This window comes from Aulostomus chinensis, chromosome 22, assembly GCF_037954235.1.
Source record: "Aulostomus chinensis isolate RoL2024-O1b breed Wild chromosome 22, RoL_Achi_v1.0, whole genome shotgun sequence".
Lineage (NCBI taxonomy): Eukaryota > Metazoa > Chordata > Actinopteri > Syngnathiformes > Aulostomidae > Aulostomus > Aulostomus chinensis.
In genome coordinates this window covers 7217501-7240000 of record NC_141341.1, presented here as the reverse complement: position 1 = coordinate 7240000, position 22500 = coordinate 7217501, and the positions used below count along the sequence as shown (strand labels likewise).

The following is a 22500-nucleotide window of genomic DNA, read 5'->3' as shown; positions in this document are numbered from 1 at the left end:
GAGAGTAACTGAAACCATTCACTCATTCACTCATGCACTATACTATTGTCCTTCTACGGTCAAAACAGTGGAGGTCTGTATATGTCATCCTTGATAATACACACATGCGCGGCCACACACACACGTGCGCGCGCACGCACACGCACACACACACACTCACTACAAAAACCAGGTCCAGCACGCAACTATGAGTAAAACCCAGACACATCTGGATGATATTAATGTGAACAGCACACACTGATGTTTATGAATAAAACCCCACCGCAGGGAGAAAGCATTAAACAAATCTTTTGTCTTTTTCTTTTTTTATTGCATTTATATCATACTGTACATCTCTGGCCACAAGCTAGAGACACTGCTATCAAACCACTTCAATCTCAATATAAACATGCCTTAAAAAATTCTAAACAAAGGCCAACTCAATAAGTATAACTTATTAAGTTTTGATAGTTTCAGATTTTATACAGATGTGTTTCTTGAATACTAGATTCTACACTGTCTAGCCCCTCCATCTCAATGTGAATATGTTAGATTTTGCATGAAATGTACTGCCAGATCCAACAGGGACTTCCTCCAGAGGAGCGTGCACGATACATACCAATGTGGCGGACTACATTCGACCAGTCTGCCTCTTCAGTTAAGACCACTAGTCAGTGAGTTCACTCATGGCAGATATTAAGAGTTACAGTTCCTTTGAGAAACTTCACATTAATCTGGTCATGCAGCCAAAATGTGATTTAAATTTGAATCCACTATCACACTTCAATGTATCACAACATTTTAAATACGTGCTAGTTATCCTGTATTGCTCTGTACTACTCATTGTCTAGATTTGTGTTGTTATTTGTGTGTCATGGGTTAAATCTAGTACAAGGCAGTAACAAGTAACATTTATATTTATGATTGTACATGTTCCTTTACAAATAAATAATAGGCAGAGAGCCTATGAGTTATTGAGCTTTGCCTGCAAAAGTATTGTCATTAATTGATGCATTACACAACGCTCCTAGATTTATAACTGCACAGCCAATATTTTAAATGCCATCAGATTTTATGGGTACAGTCTGGATTCAAGCTTTTGTCCGTACGTCACGTGTGCGATACTCTTTGATTATTACAATCTTGGAGGTCTTGATATAAATGTTCCCTGCCCATGCATGAGCAAGTGAGGAAGCTTACCTTTTCTAGTTGTGCCGGACAGCCAAAGAAAACCAACAAGCCCCCCCCCCCCCATGTGGCTCAAAAGTGTACTACAATCATGCCCTCGGATTATGGAAGTAATTCTGCTAAGTTACTTGAACGACCCAAATTAAATCTCCTGGGACGCCTGTGGGTTCTGACCAAGTCTTACTAGAGGATACAGTATCAGTGTCAAGTTTTGCTTCACCTCGGAATGAAACACACGCACACACACACACGCACACACACACACACACACACACGCGCACGCGCACACACACGCGCGCACACACACACACACACACAGGCAGTGGGGATCAGATGCTGCTCCAGAAGCAGAAGTCAGTGAGTGCTTTAACGTCCACACCGTCCAGACGGAGCTGCTTGTTGCTCATTATGGTTGGGTTAGAGCTTTAATTCAGTGTCCAGGTGCTACTGCAGCAGCGACGAAGGTTCAACACCCAGCAGATGAAACGTTACTTTGAGAGACTTCACCAAGTTGTTGGCCATAAAGTTGTGTCCCAGCATGGTGTTCCTCATACACTCATGTCAGGGTGTCTGAGCATATGGAACAAACACCAAGTGTGTGTGACAAAGTGTCAAAATGTGATGCGCTGGCATGGAAGGGACTGACTGGATAATATTTATTGGTCTAGCAGCTGTTACACACAAAGCAACAGGGACTGAATTTTAAATTTCAATGCATCATTAACACATATGTTCTGCAGAAGTTTTTAAGGTATGAATGTTTGAGTGCAAGTCATTTCAGTTTAGAATACAAAATTTTACATAAGAGCAAAGAATAGCTGTGTTTAACTCCGCTCCTCAATATGTCACTTTTGCATTTGTAGAGGGTTTCAGATATCTGTGTTAGGCTGCACGTCTGCTGCATTTGGGTTTGTGTGAGTGCGCGATTGCCCAGTCATAATCATAATCGTGATCAAAGGGATAAGTCCAATGTGATGTGTTATCTCCCTGCTAAATATAGTTCAACTGCAAAGTACAGTGTTGCTGCAGGCTTGTACTCCTCAGTCTCTCCCTTTGCTGCTTCCTCCATGTCTCTCTTTTGAGCATCTATCTGCTGTTTCGTGTGTGTGTGTGTGTGTGTATGTATGTGTGTATGTGTGTGTGTGTGTGTATGTGTGTGTGTGTGTGTGTGTGTGTGTGTGTGTGTGTGTGTGTGTGTGTGTGTGTGCGCGCACGCACGCATTAAAAGGGACCCTTGCCAGACTGGGAACTCTGACAAGGCTGCCACTTTATTCACTGACACTCCACTGGTGATTGCACACAAATAAACAACACACACATACAAACACACACACACACACACACACACACACACACACACACACACACACAAGTATGGTCATACAGTGTGAGAGTAATGGAGGATCTGCCATTGACAGATGGAGACACCGAGTTAGGGAAGCAAGGGAAGAGACGAGGGAGGGGCAAAAACGAGAGAGGGAGAGAGAGAGAGACAGAGAGAGAGAGAGAAAGAGGGGGAGAGAAAGAGAGAGCAAGAAAGAAAGAAAAAGAGAGTAGTTAAGAGTTACACAAACAAAGAGAGACAGATGGAGAGAAACAAATGACTGTGAGAAACAGAGAGAGTCTCTTTCAGAAACGAAAACAAACACTTTGGTAGAGTTGCATGACTTGCACTTTCTCACCCCTCAGCAACCCGGAGGTTTGGTGGGTGGTTGGATGGGGGGGGGGGGGGGTGAAGCAGAGGCAAAGAGAAGAGAAGAGAAGAGAAGAGAAGAGAAGAGAAGAGAAGAGGAAACACTTCAGGACGACGGTCGACTGGGAGAAATGAGCAGCGACGATTGCAGGAAAAACTAGGGCAGATGCAGTACGCACTTACAAATGACACACTATGATACAACAAGACAAGCGTTCAGGACTCACACATACACACACATGCCGACTCTCTCTCACACACACACTTCATTCAGAGCTAGTGCAAAAACTGTGTGAAGTGTACTTACCAGGGAAGCGGGAGTAGCCCACTTCTGCAGCATGCTCTCTTTCCCCTCTCATTCCTTTCCTCTCTGAACGCCTCTCTTCTCCTGCTCTGCCGTGTCCCTTGTAAAACACCCTGAGTCTTTCTCTGTCTCCCCCTCTCTTCCTCTTAAGCGGAAAATCCCAACATTCAGAGTAGTTGTGGAAGGTCTCAGCCTATTTCCCTGCAAACATTGCACTGCAGACACATATACACCATACTCAGGCACTATCCAGACCAATAACCCCCTCCTAAATCTTGACAGTGAGGTAGGAGGCTCCCTCACTACTACACAGCACTCAGGTGACACATATACACACACACATGTACACACACAAAATTGGTAGCACAGACTTGCACACGCCCACAGGGGGGGAGTCCCGCATGCAGAGCTCCAACGTGTATTATGCAAGGGGCTGAATGAGAGCCAGAGCTCTCACACTGTCTGCCCTACACACACACACACACACACACGCACGCACGCACACACACGCACAAACCCACACACACACACGCACACACTCACACACACACAGGGCCCCTCCCACAGTTTGTTCGGCCAACCTCATCAGGTATTCATTCAAAAAACACACACACGCCAGCTGGCTGCACGCCCAGAGACCGCTTACAAGCAGAGAAAGAGAGAGAGAGAGAGAGAGAGAGAGAGAGAGAGAGAGAGAGAGGGGAGTGTGTGTGTGGGGGGGTGTTACAGTGAGAAGGGCAGAGAGGGGGAGTGTGGGAGAGATAAAGAGGGAGGGAGGGGGAGGCAGAGTGAGCAGTAGAGATTAGAGAGAAAGAGAGAGAGAGAGGGACAGAAAAAGAGAGTACATGAAAGAGTGACACATGGAGAACTCATTTACACACACTGATACGCTTGTATCCACAGCGCCAAGTATGATACTTTCCAAATTTGTTGTTTCAATCGAAAATTATAAACTATCAGAAAATGCTCATCAGAATGTCTCAACTTGTTTCATATTACAAGCGCTCCGTAAAAGAGAAGCTGTAACGTTGATTTTTATGTGAATGATTTGTCAGTAGTTAAATCATTTCAGGTCCACTAGGTTTGATGTGTTTGCATCAAAGCCACAACATTCATCAATAACACACACCGGTACTTTAAGTCTCTACCTTTTTTTTTTTTTTTGGAGTTGAAGTGGGTTATCTGTTGAGATTCAACAAGACCGCTGCACTTCCTCCCTTTGTCCACTAGATGTCATGACTGATTGCCTCACCGATAGAGTGCAGCAGTCTGCTTCCTTTACTTAGCTGACCTACTTAAAAGACCATTTGGAAGTAAATATAGATGAAATGTGCTCCTCAATGCTACGAGATGTAGCACGCACAGGGAAGATGTGAGCCCTCACACTTCAGATGGTAACACACAGATAGATGTGCAGTGCACACGAAGATTTGAAATGATCCTCAAAGACATTGTGTGTGTGTGTGTGTGTGTGCGTGTATGTATGTGTGTGTGTGTCTTTGGCAGCTTCATCTCAATCCAGTGTTCAGCTTGGGATATTCATGCTGTGTTAAGTGGTGCAGTCCAGGAGACATTTGAAGAAAAAAAGAAAAGAAAAAAAGGACAAACTAAATGTACCCAAGAGAGGCTCAGATGGGCAAAGAGGACTGAAAGGTGGTAATCTGCATGTTCGGCTTTTATTCTATTTTGGAAGATTCCTTTATAATACATTACATTTACTCTCTCTCTTTCTCTCTCTCTTTCTATCTCTCTGTTGTTTCTGTTTATGGGCAGTTGCTAAATACTTCCTGATTTGTTAATGTTGTTAAAAGTGTCATCATCTTGGGAGATTTCCTTCTGTTTGTGAAACTAATCAATGTATGCTGTCTAAAACGTCATAAGTGACTGAGTGAGTTGAGGTAATATTAACATTTGACTTGTGCTTATTCCAAACACAATCAATTAAACATGCATTAGCGGGGTAACAAGCCAGGAAAGAGTTAAAAAAAACAACAACAACAGATGCAGAAGCTCAGGAAAACACACCTAAAGACAAACAGAGAGAAAACCAGAGTAGACTGAGTGTATTTGTTCCCGATTTGTCAGGTGATCTAAACAGCACAGCTACACTAGTCGGTTGCCTTGACAGCTAATTAGAGCCTGTTGGTATTTAATCATAATTCATTTGTGAGGAGTCTGTTTACAATCCGTAGTCAAGTGAAAGCAGTGTGTGAGAGAAAGAGAGAGCAAAAGTGGCGGTCAACAACAAGCAACTACAGACTTATTCAACAGTGATTCTTTCTCTGCACATCTCCCTTTGTCTCTAAACTTCCTGTCAATGCCACCATTTTCCAAATTTATTCACTTGTAAACAATCTCAAACCACATGAGTGGTATTTTCCAGATGGGCAATTCCACCACGAATCAGGAAAGAATGATACCCACACACTGGATCAACGGCTGCCAATGCTTCATTTGTGTGCTTGCAGGGCCAAAACATTGCAAGCAAGCAAATAAAACATTGGGAGCTGTTGGCCCAGAGTGCAGATATTCTTTACTCAAGTTTGTCTATACCAGGTAAATCTCTCCGTATTTCACATTGTATGTGGTTTATATATATATATATATATATATATATATATATATATATATATATATATATATATACATATATACATATATATATATACACATATATATACATACATATATATATACATACACATATATACATATATATATATACACACACATATATACATATATATATATACACATATATATATACATACATATATATATATATGTATATTTGTATCTTATTTATGTTGTAGTAAGGACAGAAAAAGTTACACTATATTATCAGCTGGATTCTAAAAAAAAATCAGACAACTTCATCACTTTCCATTCTCCTTCAAAAACCACATTTTATTGTCCATTGAAAACATCTTTTTGAAGCTGAAATCCATGAGTGATGGTTTTTATGCTCATTACAGGAAATCAGTAAGGCTGCATAGCTTTTTCATATTGTTGGGACTCTGAGATGTTGAGAGAGAGAGAGAGAGAGAGAGAGAGTGAGAATGCGAGATCACCCCTGTAACACCTTCAAGCCAACACACAGGCAAGTGTGTTTACGCTTTTCAAAATTTGACACAGGCAACTTTCTCTGCAATATTTGAAATGTGAATTGGAACGTTAGCCATAGCCACACATTCTAATTGAGGAAAACGCCCCGTCAAACACAAGATACATCTGATAGTTAAAAAGTGTACCGTTACAGTAGCAGAACACCAGCACATTGAGATGTTTAGATTACGGAAAATAAAGAATCCAAAAGGTGCAGTTGGGTTTCAGTACCACATTTCAGGTGTTCTGCTATTGGTTCATGCTGAACAAAACCCAACCCAAGTATTCTGTTCAGCATGAAATGTATTACATGTCATCATAAAATGAACTAAGGTGATAGAAATGACTTGAGCGTCTGGAATGACCAGACACATGACAACAAACTCATTCAATACGCCTCGTATAAAACATCCTACTGAATCCTGAGCACTCTGACATTTTCCACCAATGTTGCTTCATCTTTCATTTCTTTCTGTAGAGCGGAGAACCGCCTCAGTCACAACCAGTCACTAAGGAAACTGTTGAAAAGCTTCTATATATACACACGCACACACACTGCTCTCTCTCTCTTTCTCTCTCTCACACACACACACACACACACACAAACTGATTCTCTCCCGCTCAGTCACCCACACAAACTTCACACGCGCTGCCGTTATGACAACGGCAACCCCCACCTTCCTACAGTCTCCTACCCCCCTTCATCTATGTCAGTGATAGTCTCAGCTCTCTTGTTTATCCATGTTTTTCCATCTGTCTGTTTGTGTGTGTCTGTGAGTGCGTGTGTGTTTGCAAGAGCAGGATCTTGTGAGACAGCATTTGCAAAGCCATCTAATGGTCACACTCAAATAATCACTTCAACCTTGAGTTTATTAACTCACGCACATCTCAATCATGTTTTACAAATATACTGTTTGTGCTCTGTTATGCATCAACATCATTACATAATCGTGCAAACGGTGCAGTCTGAACCGAGGGCCCTTCACACATTCCCCAAATATCCTTCACTTCTCCCCGTACCCCTTCATGTCTCTGGCTCTCTCACAAGTACTCTGCCAGGCTGCCTTAACTCACTGGCACTATAGTGAGCTACTTCTGCCCAAGCCACATCCCATTCACAAACCTGCTAATCCCCCCCCCCCCCCCACACACACACACACACACACTATTAGATCTCTGCTAGTTACACACACACACACACACACACACACACACACACACATGCAGAGTGTGTGTGTGAGGATTAGGGAGGGACTGGAATGGATGGGCAAATCACTGCTAAGCTTCTCTATTGCTGTATAATCCGACAGAGTACACTCACACATGCAGATACACAAATGCGTAAATATGCAAGCATGCATGGAGACGTGCACACATGGGAACGTGGACTGATGCTTTCTCTTTATTTCTAACACTAACAAAAGCAGCCGGCACTGACATTCAAACACAAACACACAGGCAAAAGTACAACCCGCTCATTCAAGGGCAAACGCAGACATAAATATCAAAACAGTTTCAAAGTCTGTATATAATCAGACTCTAAGAATGTGTATCAGTGCACCAAAGACAGTCAGGGTGTTTGTTGCTTACATTCAGAATATACATACAACACACATACACACAACATACAAACAAACAGTAAAAGCGAGTGTCACTCAGTGGCTAGAAATGACAACGACTTAACCAAACAATTTCAAACTTAGCGCTGCACTTCCTCGGTACAGCCCCAAAACATCAAAGCTATCCACGGCCATCTCAGTCTGTTATCCTGACTGTCATGTCAGGGCTTCATCCTGAATATCAACAGAATCTGACTGTCATCTCAGTCTGTCATCCTGACTGTCATCTCAGGGCTTCATCCTGACTGTCATCTCAGGGCTTCATCCTGAATATCAACAGAATCTGACTGTCATCTCAGTCTGTCATCCTGACTGTCATCTCAGGGATTCATCCTGACTATCAACAGAATCTGACTTTGATCCTAATTATCACATACAGATCTACAGACTTGACCACTAATATGATATTACATGCATGTAAGCCTTTTCCTGGTGGACATGTATTGTACTGTGATCAGTCCTCAGCTGGAGTCAGGTTGCAAACAAGATGATAGGTGTGGGATGTGTGACTCAGAGGGGCTGCAAGTTGCAAAGCAGAACACGTGCAGAGACAAATATACACACAACCGTACACCTGTTCTGTATTCAAAGCGAAAATGTATTTTCACTTGCATGTTTGAAAGAGGGGGACAGACAACCACCCAGTCACTGAAGGTGAACTGTCCTGCTGTGACTTGCACTAATTGCCGTGAATGGGCACGGCGGCGGGCATTGTGTGGAGCCATGGATGGAGGCGAGGTAGGCGACTGCTCAGCATGTGTCCTTTTCTGTGAATAATGTGTTCCACCTTTTCACAGGCACACACACAAAAATGTCACACAGCTCTACTCTGCACCAATCACACCTCTCCTCACCTAAACAAGCAAATTCCACAGCCACTAACACAATCACAGCACACTCCACAGGTGACCGCATGTTGTCCAGCAGTGTGGCCACTCTTTAGGACAAAAGCTTTGCAGTGAACACAATAGACTTCAATCAAACACACAAACCCAGAAGACACTTCCATTTATAGAACCAAATGTATATAACATACTGAATGCCTATGTTGATTGCTCTGAGAGAGGCGAAATGGGCTGTGAAAATTATTGGTTTGCTCTCTCCCAGCGAAGGGACAATGTATCGTGTTACAACAAGTCTGTGATAATAATGGACCATATGACGGAAACATAAATAAACCTGGAGAGCAACTAATCAGCCAGACATTGTGCATGAAATCTAACCAAAGAGTGTATATTCCTGGAGGAGTGAGTATTTCATATGGAAATAAGACAGCAATCACTGCCACGTTCAGTGTATTGAAATGCAAACAACTATAAACTATGTGCAATGGAAGACACAATGAAATTCTATCAATAGTCTGATGTGAAAGATTGTTGTGAACTCAACAGGACTCAATTCATATCGCACTTATCTACCTTTACGGGATATAAAGTGCTTTAGAATGCTGCTTCATTCAAACACTGAAGCTGGAGACTGCCCAACAAGTCGCTTACCTGCCCATCAGGTGTAATTAAGGGTTCAGCCTCAAGGATACTTTGGGACGGTTTCTGCAGGAAGCAGGGATCAAACCAGCAATGATTACTGGAACCTAACCCAAAAAAACTTCCAGCCAAACTGAGCCCATGAAATATTTGATATGTTGCCCAAAAAAAAAAAAAAAATGGCAAAGGTACAAGCCTGCATGCATAATTATTTTAAGAGTGAAGGAATTATCCCATAAACCATTGCAAATCCCATAATTTGGTTGTTGTCCTTAAAAAAAAAACAGCAAAAGGAAATGGTGGTCACTCTGTTGTAAACAACTGTGAAGATCAGTGGTAGCACCAGCTTGACATCAGGGAATCTGGAGTCAATCAGAGATACACACACACACACACACACACACACACACACACACACACACACACACACAAGAGTGTTCTATGTCAGGTCATGAATAAGACATGTTTTTCATAAATTAAATATGCAAACTTGAGGCTTACACAGGAGCAGATACCATCGATTCACAATATGCTGGATTGTGGTGAGTCGACCTTTGGTGGTTACACAATTATGGCGAATAACCTGATCCTCTATGGAGAGTGAGATCTTTACTGCCAGAACCTGACTGCTGAGCTCTGAGAGGCTACATTTGAAACGCTTAAGAAGACGCCCCCACGCCACCCATGTTTGATTTGAAGAGGAGAGGCTGCAATCCAACAGAGAGAAGAACACGCAGAGACGGACTGACCAATTATTCTGTCACAACATCCTTATTTTCAGCCTTTTTTTTTTTTTTTTTTTTTTTAAACACACACATGCAGTGAACACACAAACACAGATGAAAGGAAATTCCACCCCAGTGGCATTTTCCGAGTGGGCCAAACTCTGGAAAGACCAGTTGCCTCCTGCATGTGTGTGCTTCAACTTGATTTATACAAAAAAAAAAAAGTCTGTATGGATCCATGCAGCTGTTTGACAGATTAAAAATAAGATGTTTTAGAAGTCTTGGCACATGCATGCACGTGCACGTATGCGCGCACACACACACACACACACACACACACACACTGACCCTGACATTTCAACGTCAAATCCAATCTTGGCTTATGGGAAGACTCACACTGTGCGTGTTTGTAGTTTGACAGCAGTTATGTAAGAATATGCAGTGGAAGAGACAGAAGAAAAATGGATGGAGAGATGAGTAAAAAAGGAGAAAAGGACAAAAAAACAAGAAAAGCAGAGAGGATCAAGAGAACGATGGAGTGAGTGCACCTGAGTATCACTGCAGTGAAGGGGGATGAGGAGAGGAGGGGAGACAGAGAAAAGGACATCGAAGAAGAGACTTAAGAGATCTATTAGCGGATAGAAGTCATGCAGACAACTTCCCAATCTTTAGGCAATTGATTCGAGGACGTTGTGCGGAAAGCTGTGTGTGTCTTTGAGCGTGAGTGACGGTAAAATGCAGGATTTGGGCCTCCGGGCATGAAGTAGTACTACAAGAAAGCTCCCTTTTGCTTTCTGCATTCCGTGTGTGAGCATTTTAATGTTTGAGAGAGAAGGAGCAACTGAAAGGAGCTGTAAAAACATGTGACTAGAAGAGCATGTGAATATCGATGTTGTGTGTATGAACTAATTAAGGAAAGGCCATTCTGGGGTGAAGGCTTGGTTTTTGTTTAAGATTAAGGTTAAACCTGCTGTATTACTCTCCAGGGAATGAATGCAAGTCAATGTAAAGTCCCTTTAAGTGACAAAAGCAAGCTGCTGTGTTCAATGAGTGTGTTTCAACAAGACAGTATAATGGAATGCCTGGGTTCAAGACGCGCCAAGAGCACTTTTCCCATACACCAGGGAGCCAAGACTTCCCCAACCAGCCAAGAATAGCACCAACTCTCTTTTACTCTCGCTCACCCACTCACACACACACACACACACACACTCACTCACTCTCTCTCTTTCACACACACACACACACACACACACACAAACACACACACATGCACACACAAGCACTCACTCTTTTTTCTTTTTGGCTCCGACAAGGAAAAGGTTGATAGTGTGGAGAATACAGTGAAATGAAGGGGAAAGGGTATATTTTGTTTTCTCGTACATTCACTATTATAATTATTAGGCAGTAAATGTTGTGCAACACCAAGAGGGAAAAAGAGAGCTGCAGGGAAACTGCAGCTCTCTTTAAGCTCCCTGTGGGGTGAATGAGTGTACTCGCTCTTTCTCTCTCTTTCTCTCTCTCTCTCGTTCTCTCTGTGTGTACATGTGCATGTGTGTACACTTCACTTCTCCAAGTGTGTGTGTGTGTGTGCGTGTTTGTGTGTGTGAGAGAGCAAAGGACTGGTGAATAAAGAGGAGTGCACTCCCTATTCTTGTTGCAAAGCACAAAAATGTTGATAAAAACAACAACAGGGTTTCCACGCCAAAGCACAGGCCACAACAGGAAACATGCCTGGTCATCACAGCCGAGGCACTTCAATGTTTGTCTCGAAAACAAATCATTTATCAACCAAAAACAACTTCCATCTTCCTCTGAAATCAGATTTCAACCAACAAACTGATTAATTACAAAACCATAGGACTACCATCTACGTATCTAAATTCAACTGTGAGAAAATCATTAGAGCTTGCATGTGATCAGAACAAGCTACCACTCCCCCCCCCCCCCCCCCTCACTCTCCCTACCAGCGGAGGGCAGATTGTCCCCAGAAAATTATGCCCTCTATACTCTTTGGAGAGAACAAGAAACTGCTAACTTCCTGAGCTGAGGGTGACGCTCTTAATTTACCAGCTGATGTGTGTTCAAACAATAAGGTCACAAGCTTTTGTTCATGACTGAAAAAAATATGACATTGCTGACACATGTAGCCAAAATCTGCCTCCTTCAGGAACAAGCTGTTCCTTTGCACTGCTACATTCCACTTCTGAACTCTTAATCAATATTACAAATCTACCTTAGAGGGAAGGGTTCTTCAGTTTTAAGTACAGAACTGTTTTTGTCTCCCACCTCCGTTTTTGAGTGCGTACAAGACTAGGGCGACTCGCTAATGCCTCCTGAGGAACAAAGTGGTGTAGCAGGTCAAGTCTGATGCTAGCTTACTCAGGCCTGTTCAAATAGCAAAGAATTTTTAGGAATGACTTTTAGGGATTCAACCTTCATCTACATATGGAGCCTTGCTTTAGTTCTGCCATATCAGCTGACAACCCAATTGTCTCCCTCCATGGCAACTAGCTAGTGTCATTTAAGACATCTCATTTAAAGTGATACAGCCCCCATAAACTGTATTTGGTCTTCAAATTACATACATATAGTTGTCTTGAGTTCATAAAGACATTTTCTCCCTGAAGCACCTCTTCTTTGTGACTCCACACAGCAGAAAGAGTTAGCCATGTATATTCTACAAGTTCAAGCAAATTAAACTTACTACAATGTCAGTTAAGTTTTGTTTTTGATGAAAGTGGTCCTGACTGAACTGAGGTTATCCTCCAGGAACAGTCGAGGCAGCCTGCTGTTGCTTTTTATGTTTGCACTGTTAATTCCTGGACTGTGGACTAATCAAATGATTGTAATTAGTTTGTAATGGACATGATTAGCCCATAGTGAGATTTAAACAGGCAATTCTTATCGTTACGCACTAGAATATTTCAATCATTAATCTTCCGCTCTTGTTTATTGTTTATATGACCTGGGTTCATTGTTTATTGCCCATAGCAGCAGTGAAGAGAGGAGCAGAGTGTCCCATGAGCGAAGATGCAAGTGGAAAAGAGTACTAATCTCTGAACACGCAAGGCAATCTGCGGGCAAGTGCTCAAAAAAGCTTGAAATGTTTGTTCATATTGATTTTCTATGACTCACTAGGAAAATGTCTTATAGCGAATAGGAGACATATTATCAGCCAGCAGACTTGGGTTATAATCCTTGACCTCAGGCATTTGCTCTGCAGAAATGTCTGTCAGCAAGATAATCAGCAGCAGCTCAAAGGTACAATTCTGCAGCTGACCCTACAATCTTCTGTCCCCATGGAAAAGAAGAAACTGAAAAGAAAATTTCTTTCCTCCAGGGATCAATATTACCACAAAAGCCTGCATGCGCTGTACAGGCAACTTGGAGAAATAGCAGGAGATGCCGCCTCTACTCCCTGACTAGTAAAGAAAAAGATCCATATATTTGTTTACAAGTTAATTAATAAAATCAGATTGAAGCATACAACACCCCCCGACATGATTTAAGGGGTGGTTTTCGCACTCTCAGCACTGACAATAAGACTTCCATTCTCACAGGAAGATCCCTCACTTTCCCAAAGGTGTAAGGCATGAAAATATAATGCCACCCCAGCAGAGAGCTCAGATGCAGCTTCCTAAACAGACAAGCACACTGTCACCAGGCAGACTTGTGTTCCCTTAATCTAAAAATTCCTCTCCTCCACTCACATCATTGTTGGAAATAAACTTTGTTACCAGGCTGGAAACAAATGATACCTCCTTTTCTTTAGGACTAACATGAATTAAGTCCTTTGACTTTTTGTTGTTGTAGTTGTTGGGTTGAAAGAGAATGGAATTGAAGGTCAATCATTTTAACCTGTCCTTTGGTAAACTGTGAATATGAAGAGTATTTCACTCACGGTAAAAATCAAGTGCACTCTTGAAGTATCTGTGCTGTGACCAAAGTTCACCAGCAACACGAGCCTCATGGCTCCAGAGCAGAGAAGTCCTTCATGTCAGAACTAATGACATCAACTCAAAGATGTCAGTAAGACAACAGCTTTCAGGCTTGAATACCAACGTGGCACCGTAGCAGTTTGTCAATAATGATTCAGCAGTCAGCAGTGAACTACTGTTCTCTCGCTTATCAAATACAGCCTCAATTGACATTAAAAAAAAAAATCTAACCCAGCTTAGATGACAAAAAGAAAATTTACCAGACACATGTGAGCAGGAGGGACAGGAACACTCTCACCTCATTCAACACAGCTCCTCCAGACCCCCCTGGTTTGTCAGCCGGTGGTATAGCCCATGGAGAGGGTTCCAGACTATCCCAGAATGCAGTGTGTTGACTCAGGGACTCAGCACTCCCTGGTGGAGGAAAACAAGTTTAAACTAAAGGAAAAAATTACTTTCTTTATTGATCCTCCTTAAAATGCATGTCCTGTAACATGCAAGTTACATCAGGGAGTTACATCACACTAAAATGGGTTTTAAGGCACATTCTAGCGCAAGTAATTGTTTTCTTATTCAAACTTAGGAGGCAAGTAGTATGTATGTAATTTTATGTAAGAATATGTTATGAGGGTGATTTAAGCTCATCTAAATTTTGGCAACAGTTAAATTTTTGGTCAAGTAAAGACAGTATTAGGTTCAGTGGAAAGCTTAAAGAGATGGATACAAATTATGGACATGTAGACAACCTGTACATTCAGAAGGAATAGAAGGAACTGAACACAGCAGGGTTTATTTAACAAAGCAACACATAAAACTCTGATGCGATCTGATCGACAGGTGGCACAAGCTACCACAGGATTCTCATACCTCACTTCAAATGGTGTCGTGGCCACACAGGCACTATGTTGCTGTGCATCTACTTTGTGTTTGCATTTACAAAGATTGTTTCTCTAGAATCCCACCATGGCAGCAATTAGATCATGAGCACAATAATTATGACAAAGGTGATACTGCAAACAAGATCCATAAAACATTTCTCCCTTCTACAGAGAGATGATACAAACGTTATTAAATATACGTGGCATTTCTCACACAAAGAAGCTTTTATTACTGCTGTGCATGCCATAAATTGAATGATGGGTACACACAGACAATTTTTTGAAAGACTCACGGAAACCAGCTGTACAGTATGTGTCTCTAAGGCTTTGCTCATCATGCGGAATGTTCTCATATGTCATGTTTCCATTTTATCCCCAAGCAAAGTTTAAGTGAATTATGGACATGTCACTTAGGAGTGTTTCCTACATCTTTTTTGGAGCCAAAAAGCAAAAAAAAACCAAAACAAACCAGTGCAATGTGTATTTTGTCATAAGATGGCGGTGTAGGCAACATTACATTCACAGTAGAAGAAGAGGAGGTCATCTTAGCCCTCTACCAGCAAAATGGAAAGGGGTCTTGAGGGTTTTCATTCAGTTGAATAAATTGGAACTCCTACTATCTAGTATCCGACATTTTACCTGAGTCAAAATATCGTTTAGAAATATCCGGGAAGATGCCAGCGGCAGAAACAGCTGGTCAGTTACACGAGATGAAAGCCCCTGTAGAATTTTTTAAAGATGGAATGAAGGACAAGATTGTTGTGCCTCTGATCCGGCAGCGATGGCGGAAACAGCGTCAAACATGAAGGCTGTGTGAAAGGGACAGCCAGAACATCCATCTACCCATCCATTTCCTGTACCGCTTATCTGTTCAGGGTTGGGGGGGGGGGGGGGGGGGGGGCTGGAGCGCCATTCTGTCACAGGGCCATCAGGAGCAATTACGGGCTCAGTGTCTTGCTCAAGGATACTTGGACACAGTCACCGTGGGAAGTGAGGATTGAACCAGCGACCCTTCCATTGCTAAACCGTCACTCTACCTCTGAGCCGTGCTGCCCTGACAGCCGGAACAGCTCAATCCAAACACAGTTAACATGTTGCACATCAGTGAATTCATTTCTGTGTTTAGTTCTTTGTAAACAAGCAAACCATCATGACGGCTGTTATTTTGACGGCGCTACCGTGGAATCTCTTTTTAGAAGAAGCTAAAGTTCTGCTGCGTCAGAGTTTATTTGAGAAAAAAAAATCCACAAAAAGTAAAAACTGACTCAATTGAACATGAAATGTTTTACCAAAATTAAGACATTTCTTAAAATGTTGCCATTCAATCAATTCATCCAAATACTTCAACAGAAACAACACAAGTCCTTTAAAATTTGCCCTTATTTGGCCTCATCACTCTTTCATTTCCCTTTCTTGCTGAAGGACTAGCAATTGTTATAAAACTGTCATGAATATACAGGTCATATTTACACCCCCCCCCCCCCCCCACCCCCAACCCCATCTTTAAAGATGAGCAACAAGCTGACTTAAGCAGACACCCACTCAGCAGCAGAAGAGAGTGGCTGGCTGATCGTCAATGGTGTGCACGCACTGTGGGACTAATTAGGCAGGTTTGTGGTGGAATGATGGGGATGTTACGGGATACGAGAGACATGTTCCCAGTCAGCTGCAGTGTGTGTGTGTGTGTGAGTATGTGTGTGTGTGAGTTTGTGTGTGTGGGTTGTAAAACATCCTATTGACCCACTTCTTACATGTCTGAAGACGAGAAAGAGGTGGGGAGGAGCGTGTGTGTGTGTGCAGCTGGTTAACTGCGGGTAAGTGTTTTATGGAAGACAGACATGGGAATTTCAGTGTGTGCTTGGTTTTGTGTGTGTATTATCGCTGTAATAGTAAAACATATCATCCCACGCGCATATTTTATGTATGCATGATGAGGGATTTAGAACTGTGGTAGCAATGAGACATGCCGATGGAGGAGTGAGTCAGGCACATAATGGGGGAAAGAAAGAAAGAATGTCTGGTGTGGCAGATATGGGGAAATCAATGTGTGTCTACAGCGAGCTACAGTGTAGTGTCAAGATAAGTTAAGAATCATACACACACATACACACACTCACACAAAACTGCCACTGTACATCCTGCCTGCCCACATAAAGCCATAAGGATGAGAATATGCCACAGATGGCAAAGGAATCCATCCTATGGTATTAAAAAAGAAAGCGACAAAAAAGATGGAGACGAGAAGACATAGCAGCGAAGGAGAAGCAATTATATAAAAAGAGTAAAGAAAGGGTAGAGATCTAGAGGTGACAGAGAGGAAGACAGATGGAGAGAAAAGCAGACAGAGAGAAAGAGAGAGAGAGAGGGAGGCGACAGAGAGGAAGAAACAGATGGTGGCAGAGAACAGGCAGATATAAACTCACTGGGAGGACAATACTGGCTCAGCCAGCGAGGCACAGCGGGGAGGATGAAATGCTGAAAAATGTCAGCGGAAAAAGGAGGAGGATGGAGAGTGAGAGGGAGGGTAGATCAGGACAGAGAATGGGGATTTAGCTCCAAAACAACCAACTAATAAGGAGCTAGAAATCACCTCACGCCTCCAGCAGACAGCAACTTAGCACCCAGGTTTGTTCAGACTGACATGATGTTACAGTCGTCTGTTTTAAGTCTCTTTTTTAGCTAAATGGAGCTTGTGTTTGACTTACACAGAGTAATTAGTGATAATTATACTGTTTTCTCTTTAGACACTTGTTTTTACCGCAGAGGACAAAGGACTGATAAAGAGCTTAGTCACATGGTGTAATGTCAGTAAAACCTTGTGATGTACGAGAGGAAAAATGGGAATGGGAAGTCTGGTGTGGAGGTGGGTTTTATAAACACATAAGGCCTTTGAGAGACTCAACGCACTTTAACAGATTGGTTTATACAACAGGATGCATCCAGAAAGGGCCCCTCTGAATATGTAATGGCCTGGATGAATTAGCTTCTTCCACAGTTCCATAAAATAGGGACAACAACAAAAAAACCTCCTCTGAATTTTGATGTGAACAAGTTGATTTAGTTTCTAATAATAACAGGAAATCAAAAAAAAAAATTAAGCCGACATGATTCTAATAAGATACTCATGAAACATTTCTGTTACTCTTCCGATTGACTTGATGTCTACACGGCTGTGCTGGTATAAACACAATAAAAATACTGAAAAATCACACAGACGCACACGCACACACAAAACCTGTCAATCTACACCTTCTGTCACACACAAACCCAACACAATTAACTATACAAACCATGTCTCAATTGATCATGTCCATGGCCGGCTAAATGAGTCAGAGACGTCAAAGTGCAAACCACAATAAGTGAATGACTAAATCACACTGTGTGTGTGTGTGTGTGTGTGTGTGTGCGTGTGTGTGCGCGTGTGTGTGCTTTCGTGTGTATGTGTGTGTATGTGTTTAACCCATGTTATATTCCCTTAATTTAACAGTCCCATTTTTTGCCAAGTGATGCCCAAAAAGCACTTAGTATGTCAACACAAGAGGGAGATTTGACCTGAATTCTAAGAGCGACCCATCGGAACACGACAGGTCCAGGTTTTATCCTTCAGACATCGACATGACACACGAGTGAGAGGCACACTTGTACAATCCTGCTCAGGGTTTTTAGAGTGTATTCCAGTGATTGAATGAGTGGCATACACACTTGAGTACATCTTTTTTCATGTGTACGTCCTGCTGTTCGGTCACAGTGGGGACATGAGTGCACAATCTTTGGACACTCAGCATGCATGTGTATGTGTGACCATGCACGGTGATCCAGATCTGTCCGACATGTGTTTCTTTGTCCTTGCCTACACGTTGGCATGATTACACTGTGAATACTTTCGTCCACTCAACCATCACTTTGTCTGTGCAAGTGCTCGCATTCTTCCCTTCCTCTCTTCCCCAAGTGTGGTTAGAAAAAAAAGTTGTCCACCCACAATCACCATGGCTGTCGCCAGATGCGTTGCCTACTGTACAAGTTTTTCCTCAGAGTACTTTTTTATGGCTGGAGACTATGGAACCACAACTACTGGGTTTTAAGGCGAACATCCGCAAAAGATGATCCAAAAATTCTTTGGAAGGTTGCATTCCCTTTCTTTAAACAAGTGTAAATCAGTGAAAAATACAGTCTTGAATGTCAGACTCTTGCTAGGTTGTAAGGTTAAAGGTTAGACTTTGAAGAAAAAGTTAAACTAGCAATAAGGCATCACTGTTGCATGCTTCACTATGTGCCCAACTGTAATTAAAACATCCGCTAACATGTCAAAACAGATTTTACAATACAATCCCCGCCAGTCACAAAATAAATCATGTGTCGTTTGTGCCAGATGCAACATCACTTTACTCTTTGCGTTTCCATTTAATAGTCAAGCTAATTTTAAGGTAATTGTGGATATTTCACAAAAAAAGAAATGCTCACATGTTTCCATCAACTTGTTTAGAGAGAATAAAATAAGCTATGGAAGGCAGTTCTCGGAAAAGTTAGGCTGAAAGCAACAGAGCAGAAGAAGAAAAGATATCTATCTGCATGGAGAGAAGTCTTGAGTTAGTTACCAAACAAAGTTTGGGATGACAGTGACAGAAACACTTACACTGGTTAAACCGTCACCTCCTCAGAGCTCATTCCAAATATTCTTGTTGTTTGTTTTTTTTTAAACTAACCATCTTGCAATTTTGAACAACTTTTTCTAATGAGAAAGGGACAAACGTGAGGTGACTGTGACCTTTATCTTTGATTCCCAAAGTCTTTTCTGTTTAGAAATCCCTCATGTCATTCCTGAAATGGTTACAAGAATGGGACTGACAGAAAACCCCAAAACATGAAGCTTCTGACCCTCGGCTGCGCCTTGACTCTCATATCAACCCAGTCCAAAACCCCCACATCACTAAAAATGAATATTCAATAAAGATTCAATTTATCTTTCCTCCGCATCAGAACAATATCCTTTTCTCGAATACAGTTTATAACTTGTCAATTATTTGCCTGCCATCAAATTACAGGATCACACACACACACACACACACACACACACACACACACACACACACACACACACACACACACACACTCACAAAGACAGAATGCTTTAGGAGCTGACGTAGTGTCTGACAGCTGTTTGGTTGGTTGAGGCAGAAGAATGCAGTCTTTTTTATGTGTGCTTCCCTGTGTGTGTGTGTGTGTGTGTGTGTGTGTGTGTGTGTGTGTGTGTGTGTCTCTCTCTGAGTGCATGTATGTGTGTCCGACCATCATTGTAATGTAAGGGAAATGCCTTCCTCAACCACAACCCATTTTTCCTAGACTCCAACATATCTGCCATACCACAAGCCAGGAACCAGCTCTCTGAAGGTTCAAGGTAGGAATGCTATCTTGGTTGCACATGTGTTCAAAGAGAAGTGTGTCTATTACTTACTGCCATCGTTTATCTACCATTCCACATGTGCCGGCTTTGTTACTGGAAGTGTGTATGCAGCAGCAGCAGCAGCAGCTGTGTTACTTCAGTGCCACAGAAAAATTCCTGAAACTAACCGCAACTCTTTTTTTTTTTTTTTGGTCAGGAAAGGAAATAAGAAAGAACGATCACAAGTCAGGAAGTGAATACAAACCATTCAAGAAAGACAAACACAAAGGAAAGGTCGACATTTCCTGGTTTACAATACGCTCTCTCTGCTTCCATCCAAATCAAACACCATTTATAGCCATCCATTGCTCAAGTGTGACCCACAATAACAAAGCTTGTGATAACAAGGGGTGTGAGCAATCACTGTGAGAAGAGAAGGTGCTACTACAAGCCAGCAGTTTCAAACAAATTAATTCATGCCTTTCCAAGTGGTGGGTGTATTCAAATCATTTCACTGGGAGATTTTCAAAACCCTAATGTCTGATTGGTCCAACAATCAGCTTGCTGCAGGAAGGCAGCTGCTGATTTAAAGTACATTTTCGTCTGACCCACCACCCCCACCCCAACACACACACACACACACACACACACACACACCCTCCCTCGACACAAACTTCATCACTATTTATGACAAGTCAGCAGGGTTGGCTGTCCTGTCTGAGTTTTTCCTTCTGAGGTTTTACACTCATAAGTGGAACGTACACACGCATGCTGGCACGCAATCACACACACTCACACACACACACACACACACACACACACACACACACACACACACACACACACCCCAAATATAAGACAATGGGGTACAACAAATTCAAGGGCTTTGTGTGTGTGTGTGTGTGTGTGTGTGTGTGTGTGTGTGTGTGTGTGTGTGTATGTGTGTGTGTTAGTGCATGTGTGAGTGACAGAGAGAGAAGTTCTGCATTATATGGGCATTGTGTGAGGATAGGAAGTGTGCATTCTGTGACACACCTCTTCTTGGCAGTCAAACAAGGACACACACACACACACACACACACACACACACACACACACACACACACACACACACACACACACAGAGTGCTGAGAGATTTTAATTGGCCACTGATTTGCCAGTTAGTGCTCTTGCCACTCTCTTCACCTAGCTTTGCTGGCTCCCTGCCCTGGAGAGCCTGGCAGAGACACAGCTGGAACTGGGGAATGGGTGTATGCTCATGTGTCTGTGTGTGTGTTATCCTGTGAAAGTATAATTACTTTCACAGGAGTGTGTGCATGTGTGCACAGTAGGTACAGGAAGGTGCCATTTCAAAAAAATCCGTTTCACTGTTGTTTACGAGGAGCATAAGCCCTTCAAGTCCCAAAGACTTCTATTTGAATTTTCTGCAGCATTCTCTTTATCGAGTAAAAGTTTAAATCTGATCTAAATGTTCCAAATTTAAGAAAAAAGCCCTTTTCTTTTGTGTGTTGATATCGTGCGGTGGATACTGGGTTTTTCCACATTTCAGTAAGACAAAAAAGGTCCGTCAGCTAAACTAGAGTGCACTCAGAGTACACATTCCTCCAACAAGGCAATATGATGTCATCAGATCTGGATTATTTTGGAAATCTCATCGATTCTTCAACCTGAATTCCATCAACATTTCAAATTTCATCATGAAAAAAAAAAAACAACCTTCTGATCCACTAAATTCAGTGTTAATCAAATTTTAACCAAATCGGACATTTAGTTTGAACTTTTTGTAAAACACGTCTGAATTTTCTTCTTGACTCCAAGAAGTTGATGAAAATCTACAAAACTGTCCAATTTTGCAATAATAATAAATAATCCTGGATTCCTGTCATCAGTCAGATCTGCACGGCTTGGAGGTAGCATGCCTATCTAGTAGCTGAGGGATTGCTGGTTTCATTGTCTCTTCCTCCAGTGACCATGCCGAAGTGTCCTTGAGCAAGATCCTGAACCCCTGATTGCTCCCGATCTTTTCAGATAACTGGTGGTTAATCTGCCAAATAATCTAACCCTCCATGGAGATTATAGAGGGGATTATCACTTCCTTAACATTAATGTTGAACTTTCTGAGTGAAAAAGATGTACAGACATTTAAGTACACAGTCTAATAAATTAACACACACATGCACACACACAGACTGACTGCACAGCA

The 22500-nt window shown here is 42.2% G+C and overlaps 1 protein-coding gene across 4 annotated transcripts in view; it reads right to left on the bottom strand.

Moving 5' to 3' along the window:
• The window catches only part of atxn1a (ataxin 1a), a 101857-nt gene that overhangs the window by 16007 nt on the left and 63350 nt on the right, over nt 1-22500 (bottom strand). For 3 of the 4 annotated variants that reach the window (XR_015111204.1, XM_086193271.1, XM_086193272.1), the window contains one exon: nt 14337-14452. The gene's annotated coding sequence lies outside the window, so the exon portion shown is untranslated. Of the gene's footprint in view, nt 1-3167; nt 3439-14336; nt 14453-22500 lie in introns of those variants that run through there. The other variant, XM_086193273.1, reaches the window with a different exon arrangement.